Genomic DNA, 14,610 nt, shown 5'->3' on the forward strand with positions numbered 1-14,610 from the left:
TGACTGAGGAGCACATGCTGATTTTCATGCTTCTTTCTGAAGGTTTCACCCTTAATCATTACATTAAAACTGAAAACAACCACCAAAACCCTACATAATCTCCGCACAAACTGGCAGCAGGAACATTGCTAACTACATTCGAGTATTTGCACAGAAAGAGACACATGCAACTGGTTTATTTAGCGGTTTCTTTTTAACTAAGCTATGGAATATTCTGATGTGGGTCTCCCTTAGTCTCTCCTATTGAAGTTGTTCCACTTTAATTATACAAAATAGTTAATATTAATTGAGACAGCGAAAGTTAGAATGACTCCATAGCCTCATGGTTAGGATAGTCATCTGAGGGGTGGCCAATCTCCGTTCAAATCCCTTCTCCCCCTGAGGAGGGGGGCCTTAAACTGGGGGTCTCCCACATTCTGGGTCAGTACCTATCCATGAGGCTAAATGTTACGAGAGAGCTGCTTCCTCTCCTTCCTCCCCACTTTGTATGAACTCAACTGAGGGACCTCATCTGGTAAGTGGTCTCTGAGCACACATACCAGATTTCTGCCCCTCCCCCACTCCCCACACACAACTCAGGTGGCCAAAGGCCTTTCTTCTCTGGCCTATGCATTGCTCTGGGGCTTAGATGGCAGACAGGTGCCTAGAGGGAGGAAGTAGTGTGCATCCCCAGAGACAGACACATAGGAGCCTAAGGAATTTTTACTGCAAAAATCTAAGTGCTGAGTGAATTTAGGCACCTGTAGGGTCAGGAAGCTGCCAAGTGGGCATTTGTGGATCATAATGATCCCTAAAAATGGGACTTGGGCACCTAAGTACCTTTGTGGATCACACTTGAAGTGAGTTGCCCAAGTCACACATAGAAAGTTTGGCAGAGCAAGGAAGCAAAACCAGGTTTCACCAGTCCCCAATGAGCACCCTAAACCCACAGGACCATCCTTCCCCGGGATTGGGGTCAACAAACATATTAGCTGATGAGATTTGGAACATGGTTTAGTGTAGACCAGAACAAACTATGTCCACCATCATGTCAGTAAACCATGGTTAAACATAACGTTACATTAGTCATGAGCTAAAGCACCTTCCTGAATCGGGGCCCTTAGCTGCATGGTATAGCAAGGAACACAAGAGGCAATCCCGATATACATGGTTAATTTTATGTTAGCTTTCCTGACTTCATAATGTGACTACTAAAGAGTCCAGAAGCTGCAGTATGCACAGAGTTAACAAAATGTTTTACTGTTTAGTAGTCAAAAACGTCAGGCAGAGAACAGCATACCTAGCTGCTCAGCAGCTGCACAGGCAGCACACTATCACTGTTTCCATCACAACATCTTTCTATATTTTCACTTCTTTCTACTATCAAAATAGCTAAATAGTTACACATGTTGGGGTAGAACTAGGGGCTTTCATGTGGTCGTTGCTTCTAGGAAAAGCCCTCTAGTACTGGATTTCATTTTTTTAAAATCTAGCTCTCAGACATGCTTCACTGCACATTAACATGGGGGGGGGGGAAATATGGCAAAAGGCACAGATAGAAAAATCTCAAAAACCACTTTCAGTGCAGCAAACATTTGGATGGAGTAGCAAAAATAGTTCACAGTTAATTTCTGGAGACATACTGTGATAAAATTGGAGGGATTTTTCAACTCTCTTTTTTATTGCTTCTGAGATCATGGGCAGGCAAAACCTCAGGAATCCACTATTTTCTCCCCATCCCAGGTACATATATTAGGTCAATTTTGTGGTGTATGTGATGCCCATGAAAGGATTAATTTGGAAACTGCAGCTTTCAGAAGCTGCTACAAACAGCACTATGCCCTCAAAGTAAATTCAGCCAATGAGAAAGTGTTCTGATTTGTGCTTCATTGTGTGAGCCTGTCCTCATTTACCAGCTTGCCGGGGGATGGAAGGGAAGCCCAGGTTTCCTCTGCCATGTGCATTCAGTTCAGTTCCTATTTAGCTCAGTAGTTTTTCTAATTTGCATTTAGATTCTTAATCTGTTTCTCCACCTTGGAATTTTATATGGATGTCCATCACCGTGGTTTCTGAGTGCCTTCCACAGAAAATCAATAGCAAAGTCCCTAGACGGCTTCATGAAGTCTAGTCAATTCTATATTCGGTCTTATACTGCACTCATCACCATAGTCTCTGATCACCTTCCACTTGTGCATTAAGCAACATGACTTAACACCTATCAAGTGTTTGTTCTCTCATCCTGCCCCCAGAGAAATACGTGCAGTGGATGTCTTGTTCTGGTAGTTATTGGGTTTTTTAAAAACACATACGTTGAATGGATTAAAGCCACCTCACAAAATAGGAAAAGAAACCCACACATACAAGCCCACCTTTTACCATGATGATTATGAAATAATGAATGAAATACTACTCACTCGTTTAAAAAGTTACTCTCCCTGAATGAGCGGGTGAGTAATTTCACAGGGCTTTCCTCCATCAAATCTGTTTGCATTTACTTTTGCTCATCACAAGAGACACTGCTGGGGCCTAATCCAAAGTCTGTTGAAGTCAATGGAAAGACCTCCAGTGATTTCAGTAGACTTTGGACCATGTCTTTAGTAAGTTCTGCCACCTTGTCCCAGATTAAACAGGAAATGAAACAAAGTGGGCAGAAAAAACTGTTCACTGAGCTGCTTTTGCCTCTCCATAAATCTTAACATCATCAGGCAAAGGAGGCTCAAGCCAGAAGAACCCATCATTTGAGCTAGACTGTCAGTAGGGAAACGAGACTATGGGACAAAACAGGAACAAAATACCAAAGCCCTGATTCAGGACTGACGTGCTTCAGGACTGACGTCCTCTTGACTTCCTGAAAATGGAGTGCTTGCCTGAATTGGGCCTTAAAGATATTATTGTTTTCCCAGTACTTTTCTATTTTCTTGTTGCTATAACTACCAAAATACTCTTTGATGGATAATTAAAAAGAACAGAAACATACTTCAATTAAACAAAGTGATTAAGTGTCCAAGGCAAGTAACAAATAAATGGAAATGGGAGTCTTTCCATTGGCTTCAGTGGTCTTTGGATCAGGACCTTAATGAAAATTTTATTTTCACCAAATGTCTAATGAATGAGAAATTTCTAGTTTCAGATGGTGACAGGCAAAGAAATAGTATTTGGCAATGTGATGGTTTGCACTGTAAAGAAATATTGGTTTTGTAGTGCAGACTTAGTTTCTCTTGCTAACCAGAGAGGAAACAGTTTATAATCATAGAATTGAAGGACTGGAAGGGACCTCGAGAGGTCTTCTAGTCCAGTTCCCTACACTCATGGCAGCACTAAGTATTATTTAGACCATCCCTGACAGGTGTTTGTCTAACCTGCTCTTAAAAATCTCCAATGATGGAGATTCCACAACTTCCCTGGGCAATTTATTCCAGTGCTTAACCACCCTGACAATTAGGAAGTTTTTCCTCATGTCCAACCTAAACCACCCTTACTGCCATTTAAGCCCATTGCGTCTTGTCCTATCCTCAGAGATTGAGAACAATTTTTCTCCCTCCTCTTTGTAACAACCTTTTATGCACTTGAAAACTGTTATGTCCATTCCCAGTCTTCTTTTCTCCAGACTAAACAAACCCAGTTTTTTCAATCTTCCCTCATAGGTCATGTTTTCTAGACTTTTAATCATTTTTGTTGCTGTTCTCTGGACTTTCTCCAGTTTGTCCACATCTTTCTTGAAATGTGGAGCCCAGAACTGGACAAAATATTCCAGTTGAGGCCTAATCAGCACAGACGAATTACTTCTTGTGTCTTGCTTACAACACTCCTGCTAATTCCACATCCCAGAATGTTTGCCTTTTTTGCAACAGTGTTACACTGTTCACTCATATTATAGAAGGGTTGAGTGAATAGGGGGCTGGCATGTTTGGGTTAACTTTCCTTAATCTTTCTTGTCTTAAACCTTTCAAGTGCCTCTGTACTTCCTGGTTTGGGCTGAAATACCATGAACAAGGTTATGCAGAAACCATTAAGCACTGGGAATCTTGAGCGGGAAGCCTGTTCTTTCGAGTTGCCTTGTCTGATTTCTTAGGCTGCTACATTTTCACTGTATCTTCTTGGGAAAGGCAGAGAGGGGAGAGATGGTTCATCATCATGTCATGTTAGTTTGTGGCTAAATTACCTTTATATCACTTAGAATAAGGCCAGTCTGCATTCAGAGAGTTGTCTCACACACACACACATATATATATATATATATATATATATATATATATATTATATAAACCTAGTCTCATGCCCCACATCCTGCAAGAATGGGTTTTGTTGGGAAGAAAGGGGTTGTCTTTAAATTTGTACCACCTCTGAATAAAAACCGTGAGCCAGGGTGGGCTGGCCAGCCACAGACTAGGATACCTCAGTGTGGGGCTTGGCCATGGCCATGTAGCTCTCCACCCCAAATTATTTGGATCAAACTTGTGACTGCCTCCTTATAAGTGCTTTGCATTCTGGGGTGTTCCAATACGCCAGCTGGAATAAAGGGAGCTTTCGCTGGCCTGTAGCAAAGACTCTGAGGGGGAGTACTTAAAAAGTACTTAATACATCTCCCGTAGAAAAATACACTGTGGTACTCTGGGTTACGACAGGTCATTGGGGGGGAGGGAAGAGAGACGACATGACTCCAGGTCAAACATCTTCTGACCAAAATACACCTAATTAATCCAACCCAGTTCTGCTAGTGTAAGATTAAGGATCCAAACTGATACAGAAATAACATCAGTTAGTGCATCGCCTTCTCCACTGCATTGCACATGCTGTATGTATTAAATATGATATAAATTAAGTAGTCTAACTAGTAATCAAAACTACTCTGCATGTGGCTGCAGGAGAGCAAATTTTACTTTGAGACTCTTCACTTCTGTGTTTTCTGACTGTTTAGTGTGTCAGGGGAATCAGGGAAAAGTCAAAGCCAAACTTCAGGGGGTGGGAACTATACAAACAGACAACAAGATACAGGAGTTTGCCAGAATTCCTGCAAACTAAAACCATCAAGTTTTACATAGTTCTGCCTAGGATTTGATTTTTTATGGACATATTTCTTTCTGGGCACAGGCTCATCTGTCTCAGGTCAAACCTATTGACAGGCTTGCGGTTGGTGTTGAATGGCCCGCCCGTCTGCTTGGTGCAAAATCACTTAACAACCCTTAAAACCCTGGCTCTAAGCTCATTGGCTTAAGGTTACGTTTTGGCTCTCTCTTACTTGGAACTTGACTGAAAATACCATTTGGTTTGGCAAGAAAACTGGAGTGGATTCAATGCAGCACTGGTGGGTGGTTGATTACAATCTTGAGATTATTAGCTCCTTAGAGGGGAAGAGGGATTCAGATGCACATTCTAGTCACCCTATACTGGGCAGATACTACAGCCTGGCTTTTGATTTAGAAAATTTTTGTGGCAGAGCCACACTGCCTGAAGGCAGGCAGAGGAACACTAGAAGACTACTTCCTAGAGCTCTCTAGTGCATAGAGGAAGCCTGCATAATGCTACACCCCTTCACGTGGTTTGGTATACTCCCCCCTCCTAGCCTGGTCTGCTGGCTAGCATGTGGGAGGGATCAGAGCCATGGTTTCACCTGCTCCCTTCCGGAGAGCCATGCACCACTAGGGAAGTAGTGAGGGACTCTTTGCACTGCCCTGAGAGCACAGACTACAATTTTATCAGACCCCTACCTAGGCTGCAACTCCTAATGCATAACAGCCATGTTTAAGCAATTAGAAATAATCTCCTGCAAGGAAGAGAACTCAGCAAAAAAATGGAACTAAAATTAAGGAAAGACGCTGGGATTTTAAAGTGCTCGTCTCTAATGCCTTGTATGCAAGATGGGAATATTCAAGAGGCATTTGAATTTTCTCAAGAGTACAAAATACTTTTTTTCAAGCCACCTTATCCTTCCAAAGAGCGTAAATTAAGAGTTCCAAAAGGAAATTCTGGAGGACGGCTGTTTTAGTCTTTTTCTATGCTTCAGGGTCATCAATTGGTTTTGGATCCATACCCTCTGCACTATATTTTTTGTACTCATTTTCTTTAAAAAAAAAAAAAAAAAAAAAAAAGATTTGAGAGTGAATTCAGAGCTCAAGAAGATGAAGGAAGCCAGGGAAAGTGCTGAGTAAACTTTCTTCATGCACCTCTCCTACTGCAGGTCAACCCTCCACTACAGTACATTTGCTGTGCAAGTGCCAGCCCCCTTTAAGTATAGACTTTTTAGAATCATGCTGAATTGTGTGGTGGTTTAGGGATACGCATTATGGATACATCTGCTAAGAACTAGAGAATTGATCCAAAGTCCACTGAAATCAATGAGAGTCTTCCCATTGACTTTAGATCACAACCTTGGAAAAGAACACAATTTTTTTTTCTTTTTTGGACTCAGCTTAGGATCTGAACTCAGGTCCCTAGCAGAGGAAGGCGAACACATTGATTTGCAACAGTATTTAGCCTTCTTCCGTCCCTCCCTGCAAAAGGGGATGAGTGGCAGTGACAGAAACTGACTGGCCTACAGCAAAATCAGTGTATATTGTGAGATTATTAGCTAGCACCATCTCCCTCTCTAATAGAAAGTCCACACCTGCTCAAATCTTCCTCTGACAGAGTAATCATCTCCACGTGGGCCCCACAGCTGAGTTCTATTGCAGTTGCTGAACTTAAGGCAATCAGCTGCTATTTCTTCCCTTTTTATAAGGTGGGTTTTAACTGTCTCCCTACCCAACACTGCACATGGCCTATATCATGCCCTGTCATAGCCTGTCTCTTGGGAAAACACTTTACACATTGTGAACCCACCTAAACCTCTAGACATAAAAAGGCCAAATAATTTTTGTCTAACTGTAAGATGAACTACTGCATGAGTCAAACTTATCACAACTCCACTGTTTAATGGTGTTTAGTGAAAAATAGTCATCCATTTTTCATATTTATGCATTCATTTCAGTATTCAAAGGTAAAGCAGAGATTAAAGACTTGAATCCGATCTGATTTACACCAGTGCGAATCAGAAATATTTCCACAGAAGCTAATGGAGTTACGCTGATTTCAATGAAATCAATTAGGCCCTTGTTTTTTTATCCAATAACACTCAACACACAACATAAATAAGACCTTACTGTATATGCTATTGTTCAACTACACACTGTTCTTCATCAGGAGAAACATTCCCTCACTCAACAAGTTTTTCCTACTCTCTAGATTTTTTTAATACTTCAGCAGATTTATCATCTGTTTCAAAGCTTCTCACAGAGCAGTTTTCACTTAGAACTGCAAACCAGATCCTCCCCTGGTACAAATCAGCATAGCTTAATTGAGGTCAATGGGCCAGACCCTCCTCCCCCAGTCTGGATTGGCATAGCTCAATTGTTAATAGAGCTACATGGAGGAGCTATACTGATTTACATCAGCTGAGGATCTGACCTGCAATGGTACAGTACTTTTATAATGGTCCATTAGTGAAGATAATTAACCAGAGTAAACAGAATTAGAACAGAGATTAAATAAGGCAACAAATAAAATCAAATCCCACGTGACAAAAATATTATAAACTGCAAAATAGTCACATTAGCATTTTGGAGCTCGACCCACATAAATATTTGTTTAATGTTAATTAACTGTTCTCAGATAAGGCAGCAAAACATGGCAAACATATTTACCCTATCAAAGGTCTTCCTTGTGTGGTATATTTTAAACAGACTGTTAGTGTACATGAAATTCTACTAAAAATTAAAGTACTGAACATTTTTAATTATATGCAACATTTTTACAAATCCTTCATTCTGTTATCCCACTTACCACCTCATATATACATGAATGCTATGCACAGAGAGCAAATAATCCATATCTGAAATGGCTTGTTTCATTAACTAGGGCCCCAATGCTGTAACTGGTTCAACACAGATAGGCTCTTGTGCCTCCAGAGAATGCCACTGAAGCCACAGGGACCTAATTGAAGTCAACGGACTCCACACAGGCATATGTCTTCCTGCATGGAACTAAATTGCAGGATCAGGGCCTTGAAGTCCTCCTTTTCAGGACATAGTATTTATTTTATGAAATCCCTTATCATGCCTATGGGTAACATCCCTACCGACAGCTTCCATCTTCCTCTTTGTTAGCCCCTAAAAAAACCAAACCAAAATAAAACTACCTACTTAAGGGTAACCTGTCTTTCAGGTGTTGTCAACAGCAAAAAGGGCCAGGTTCAATTTTCTGGAGATTCCTTCTGAAAACAAACATCTCCAGCTTCAACCCCCACCCAGAAACCTAGGAAGCTACATACAACCACCCTGGGTGCCTTGATACGCAATACTTCCCCGCCACTCACAAGCACCCAGTGCAGGGATTTAAAACAGAGAACTTTATAGGGAGGGAAGAGGTGAACAACAGAATGAACTAGGGAGAGGCAGTAATTAATACATGAACAAGATCTGTTAGGCAAGACTCCCACCCCCACAGGCTGTTTTAACAGTAGCCCCAACCTCAGATCTTCACTTGCACTTGGCAGTGGCTCATACATTCTACCCTTCCCCCCAGCTCCCTTACTCACAGTTTGTTGTCCTGGGTTTTTGGTATCCAAGCATTCTGGCAGATCAGTGCTGCTCCAGGGGTTCTACCACCTGACCCAGCTGGAATGAGGTAAGCTTTGATTGCTGCATAGGAAGGCCTACACCAGAGTCTCTCAAGTAGGCTGATGCTCTCTGCAACTTCAGCCCAAGACACTTCAACTCTGCACTATCCACTACCTCAAAGCCACCTCAGCTCTAGAACATCCACCCCGTTTCAGTTGTGCACTAGTCACTGTTTTGTAGCTGTCTGAGGTCTCTACAGAACACAGGGCCCTTAACAGAATCCTTACCAGGAGATGCCCTCCCCTCAGAGGATGCAACCCTTTTCTCTCTCTCTCTGTCTCTCAAAGCTCCCCCACCCAACTGTGCATCAGTGTGGTGAAGGTTAGTCATTCCCTCTTGTTCACCAACAAATGCTAGCAGAGCTCTCTCACCTATGGAGCCTCTGTCCCTGTCCATGAGTTCTCAAGCCGCTCTGAGCTGCTCTTCTCCAATTTCACCAACAGGTGTCAATAGCAAGCTCCCATCTCTCTCTAGTGCAGAGGTGAGCAAACTACCATCTGTGGGCCCATCCTGCCCAGCCTTTGAGCCCCCAGCTGGGGAGGCTAGCCCCCCCGGCTCCTCCCCCGCAGCCTCAGCTCACCGTGCCGCCAGTGCTTTGGGCAGTGGGGCTGCGAGCTCCTGCCAGGCAGCACGGCTGTGAGAGCCGCCAGGTGTAGTGTATTAAATTGCTCCCCATAGGAATGTGCTATTTATGGAGCACCAGGACTGGCAGCCAAAGGTAGTACTGTACACCGTAAGTAGCACATTCCTATGGGGAGCAATTTAATACATTACACCCGGGTAGGGAAGGCTGTTCCTCCCCAAACAGCTTGGCCCCTGCCCCCTCCCACTTCCTGCCCCCTGACTGCCGCCCTCAGAACGCCCGGCCCATCCAACCCCCCCGCTCCTTGTTCCCTGACTGTCCCCTCCCGGGACCCCCTGCCCCTAACTGCCCCCCCGGGACCCCACCCCCTATCCAACCCTCCTGCTCCCTGTCCCCTGGGATGCTCTGCCCCTTATCCAACCCCCCACCCCACCCTCTTACCATGCCGCTCAGAGCACAGGACTGGCAGCCATAAGTAGTACACTGTAAGTAGCACATTCCTCCGGGGAACAATTTAATACACTATACCAGACCTCCATACAGTTTCGGAACCCCCATGTGGCCCTCAGGCCAAAAAGTTTGCCCACCCCTGCTCTAGTGCTTCAGGACCCAGGGTTTACATCAGGATTCAGATATGGACTTAGGGGGATAACTTTAGGTACCCATATTTGACAGTGTTGGCTACAATGCCTGTGCGTGTGCTAAAAATATTTCCATTCTCATTTGCCACAGTTTTAAAAATCAATTTCTCCAGAACAAAAAGAGATTCAGATTGAAACAGAAATGCACCTACCACTACAAAACCACCAGTGAGGTAAGCAGAAGAGGCTGAGGTTGACTTCTGTTCTAGCCTTTAGCCTAGTCGCTAGTGTAACTCACCCATGAGCTGGAGACCCCTAGTTCAAGTCCCTCCTTCTGCCTAATAAGGACAAGAGATAAGGCTCAGCCACTTCTCAGGTAAGTGATCTAACCACTGGGTAATGTCATTAACCACTGTATGAATATTTTCTCACACTAAAAACGTTACCACAAAAGTATCCTGGTTTTTTATTTTGAAGATCAGATAACATTACTTATTGCTTTAAAACAATACATTACTTTATATTGTGAACCGAAGGAGAGGCATTATATGATTTGACCCAGTGTTTTGGAAACTACGCACCCTAGATATCAAGACACAATCAGGAGTGTTACAGAAGACTTTTATTTCTCCCTAGAAGATCCTCTCCAGCATCCGCAAGATGAAAAAATGAACGTCTGAGTTCCTAAGTTTGGGAAACCAGTTATTGGACAATTTGCACCAACTTTGCTATCCTGTCCCTTATTTGACTCCTGAACATTGAAAAGGAAATGTTACCCTGTGCAGTAACCGCAGTTCTACGAGATGTGTCCTCTTATGGGTGCTCCACTTTAGGTGCACATGCACCTCTTGAGCCCTTGATCAGAAATTTTTAGTCGGCCTACACATGTGCCCTATGTCTCCTAGTGGCAGACACCAAGACCGAGGCTATATACGGGTGTATGGGTGAACCATCCCCAGTTCCTTTTCTTCCCAGTCATCCCCTAGGGAATGACTGAAGCAAAGGGGAAGCAGGACAGGTAGTGGATCACCCATAGGGGGACACATCTTGAAGAACTATAGTTATTGTACAGGGTGAGTAACATTTCCTTCTTCTTCGAGTAGTGTCCCTAACGGTCTCCACTTCAGGTGATTTCCAAACAGTGTCCCCAGAAGGAGAAAGGAACTTCAGAACAAGATCCAGAACTGAAGATAGTACTGCAGAGCCAAGTACCACATCCCCAGATCTGATGGCACGGAACAGGGTGTAATGGTTTGAAAATGATGGACTGAAGACCTGGGAGTGGCACTACATATCTCAGATACCAGGGTATTCTTCGAAAAAGCAGTAGATGGCACTTGTGATCTGGTTAAATGTGCTCTCACCCCCGGCGAGGGGGCTGAGCACCTGCAGACTCGACCCAATATCCATTTTGAAAGTCTTTGGGCAGAAATGGGAGCCCCCTTACACCTGTTCATTAGGATATGAATAGGCAGACACACTAGTGTTCTGGCTTGGGCTGAAGAGGTAAAGAAAGAACTGAGGATGGTTCGCCCACATGCCCCTATATAGCCTTGCTGTCTGCCACAAGGAGGCAAAGAGAGCATGTGTGGGCCAAATGGGCACTGCTAGCTAAAAATCTCTGATCAAGGGCTCAAGACGCATACATGCACCTGAAGTGGAGCATCCTGGAAAGGGGCAAATATAGTGCCCATCTATAAAAAGGGAAATAAGGACAACCTGGGAAATTACAGACCAGTCAGCTTAACTTCTGTACCCGGAAAGATAATGGAGCAAATAATTAACAATCAATTTGCAAACACCTAGAAGATAATAAGGTGATAAATACCAGTCAGCATGGATTTGTCAAGAACAAATTGTGTCAAACCAACCTGTTAGCTTTCTTTGACAGGGTAACAAGCCTTGTGGATGGGGGGAAGTGGTAGATGTGGTGTATCTTGACTTTAGTAAGGCTTTTGATACCGTCTTGCATGACCTTCTTATAAACAAACTAGGGAAATACAACCTAGAGAGATCTACTATAAGGTGGGTGCATAACTGGTTGGAAAATTGTTCCCAGAGAGTAGTTATCAGTGGTTCACAGTCATGCTGGAAGGGCATAATGGGTGGGGTCCCGCAGGGATCGGTTCTGCATCCGGTTCTGTTCAATATCTTCATCAATGATTTAGCTCAGGGGTGGGCAAACTACGTCCTGCAGGCCAAATCCAGCCCATGGGATTTTCAGCCCCACGCTGCTCCCAGAAGCGGCCAGCATCACATTCCTGCAGCCCCTGGGGCATCGGGGGGAGGGAGAGGGAGGCAAAGGGCTCCACACGCTGCCCTCGCCTGCAGGCCCCCGCAGCTCCCATTGGCCAGGAATGGAGAACCGTGGTGTCGGCAGCTTCTGGGAGCAGCGCAGGCCTAGGGCAGGCAGGGAGTCTGCCTTAGCGCAACTGCCACCCTGGAGCCACTCAAGGTAAGCGGTGCCAGGCCAGAGTCCGCACCCCAATCCCCTGCCCTGAGTCCCCTGCTGCACCCCACACCCCTCGCCCTGAGCTCCTTCCTGCACACTGCACCCCCTCCCACACCCCACACTCCCTCCCACGCTCCAGCTCCCTGCCCCAGCCTCACATTCATGGCCCTGCATCTAATTTCCCCACCCAAATGTGGCCCTCGGGCCAAAAAATTTGCCCATCTCGATTTAGATAATGGCATAGAGAGTACACCTATAAAGTTTGTGGACGATACCACACTGGGAGGGGTTGCAAGTGCTTTGGAGGATAGGATTAAAATTCAAAATGATCTGGACAAACTGGAGAAATGGTCTGAAGTAAATAGGATGAAACTCAAGAAGGACAAATGCAAAGTACTCCACTTAGGAACAATCAGTTGCACTCATACAAAATGGGAAATGACTGCCTAGGAAGGAGTATTGTGGAAAGGGATCTGGGGCTCATAGTGGATCACAAGATAAATAAGAGTCAACAGTGTAACACTGTTGCAAAAAAAGCAAACATCATTCTGGGATGTATTAGCAGGCGTGTTGTAAGCAAGACACGAGCAGTAATTCTTCCGCTCTGCTCCGCGCTGATTAGGCCTCAACTGGAGTATTGTGTCCAGTTCTGGGCATCACATTTCAGCAAAGATGTGGACAAACTGGAGAAAATCCAGAGAAGAGCAACAAAAATGATTAAAGGTCTAGAAAAACATGACCCATGAGGGAAGATTGAAAAAATTGTGTTTGTTTAGTCTGGAGAAGAGAAGACTGGCGGGGGGGGGGGGCATGATAACAGTTTTCAAGTACATAAAAGGTTGTTACAAGGAGGAGGAAGAAATATTGTTTTTCTTAACCTCTGAGGATAGGACAAAAAGCAATGGGCTTAAATTGCAGCAAGGCAGGTTTAGGTTGGACATTAGGAAAAGTTTTCTAACTTCCAGGATGGTTAAGCACTGGAATAAATTGTCTATGGAGGTGGTGGAATCTCCATCATTGGGGATTTTTAAGAGCAGGTTGGACAAACACCTGTTAGGGATGGTCTAGGTAGTACTTAGTCCTGCCTTGAATGCAGGGGACTGGACTAGATGACCTCTCGAGGTCCCTTCCAGTTCTATGATTCTATCCATAGGGACACTATTTGAAGACGAATGACTCTTTCTCACACATCCAGGTGTTGAAATTCTATCCACCACACTGGTCAGCTCTTTCTGTAAACTGGAAACCACAAATCCAGTTCTCTTTACTTGTTAGGCTGGAAAAGTTTATCCCCATTCACATCTGAAACCCTTTAAATGTATTTTTTCTATCAGAGCCCCATTCGTACCCAGTGAAAATTATTTATATGACAGCTGTGCCTCATTTGGGCTAGGTGCTGTACAAACACAGAGTAGCAGACAGTCCCTCTCTCAGGCAGCTTACAATCTAGGCAGACAAGGAATGGGAAAGGAAACAGAGATGAGGTGACTTGTCTAAGCTCACCCAGCAGATCACTGACAGAACCAGGAATGAAACCCAGAGCTCCTGAGTCCCAGTGTATTGCTCTACCCCTGGACTACACTGTCTCTTAATACAGTTCCAAAATCTCAGTCTGTTTACCGAAATTTAATAAAACATTTTATTGAAAAGGCCTAACATTTTAAAGAAACGAAAATCTTTTCTCATTCTTCAATCTAGAATTTTGTTTACCATTAACATAATGCAGGGGTTACACAGACAGACAATGGATCAGAAAAGCTTGCTTTTTATACACTGCCAGGAATGATCTCATAGGCAGTTTGATTTGTTTCAAGGTCTACTTGAGAAGATCTGTGGTACATAAAGCACTAAAAACATCACAGCATAACTTTATGTATAAAGGAAAATCCAAGTGCTGCAGGAAGTGATGATGGTGATTAAGTAGGTACTGCTCTCTCCACTGGGTTGGTATTGAATAAATGTTGGAGCACAGTATTCATGGTCACAGGGGATCCTATAAATCCGTTTGCCATGGAAAAACGTGGAATTTGCATTTTTACAGAGAACCCTTAGTTTTTACATTTTGTGACAAAAACATCATCATATACCAGGCCACTAGTGCACACACTGAAACACGGGAAATTGACACTTCAGCCTTGGGTGGCTGGGCTCTGGCTGTCAGCCCCAGGCGGTGGGGCTCTGGCTGTCAGCTTCCATTTTAATCACCAAAAAACCATGCATTTTTATGTGTTTTTATTGGAGAATTTTGGGGTTTTATATCACAGAAAACTAGGATCACTGGTGGTCACTAGTACCCAGGAGTTGCTGTGCTTTGGATAAGAGTTCAAGTATAGGTTGTGACTTCATGTGCCCATTAAAAAT

Source organism: Chrysemys picta, chromosome 3, assembly GCF_011386835.1.
Source record: "Chrysemys picta bellii isolate R12L10 chromosome 3, ASM1138683v2, whole genome shotgun sequence".
Lineage (NCBI taxonomy): Eukaryota > Metazoa > Chordata > Testudines > Emydidae > Chrysemys > Chrysemys picta.